This window comes from Sinocyclocheilus anshuiensis, unplaced genomic scaffold, assembly GCF_001515605.1.
Source record: "Sinocyclocheilus anshuiensis isolate Anshui unplaced genomic scaffold, SAMN03320099.WGS_v1.1 scaffold1026, whole genome shotgun sequence".
Classification (NCBI taxonomy): domain Eukaryota; kingdom Metazoa; phylum Chordata; class Actinopteri; order Cypriniformes; family Cyprinidae; genus Sinocyclocheilus; species Sinocyclocheilus anshuiensis.
The window spans coordinates 264,738-265,462 of NW_015536510.1; positions in this window are offsets into that span (position 1 = coordinate 264,738).

Here is a 725-nt window from a genome sequence, read left to right on the forward strand (position 1 = left end):
TGCTTCACTGAAACCTTTTCAAACTCTGCTGCACTGTGCTTCACTGAAACCTGGCTGAGTGAATCCATTCCGGATAACGCGCTTCATCTGCCGGGCTACCAGCTGTTCAGAGTGGATCGCATTGCGGAGTTAACAGGGAAAACGAGAGGATGCCTCCGGATGCGTGCGTGAGTGCTGCGATGCAACAGCTGGCCGAACAAATAACTGAAATGGAGCAAAGGTACCCAGACTCTATTTTAATAATTCTTGGAGATTTAAAAAAATCAAATCTCTCCCGTGAACTGCCAAAATACAAACTGTGTCCCTCCAGAGACAGTAATATATTGGATCACTGTTACACAGCAATAAAGGATGCATATCATTCTGTCGCACGAGCAGTTTTGGGGCTCTCAGATCACTGATTCGTTCATCTTATACCGACCTACAGGTAGAAACTGAAATCAGCTAAACCTGTTTTAACCCTTTAGGCGCCAGGGATTTTTGGAAAAATGCTGGATTTTGACATCAAGATTTCAAAAGCTTGTAAGCTTGTTTCAAAAGGGCTTAAAGATAGAGATCTACTGTAAATTAGAAAAATGTTGGGCATGACTGAAAGTTTATTTGGAGTGTAAATATACTCTTCTAATTTGCATATTATGATGTCATCGGGGAGGCCATCTTGAATTTCATAATAGTCAGGAAATAGTAGATATTGAATTGATGTTTGAACTTATTTGCATGTTTTT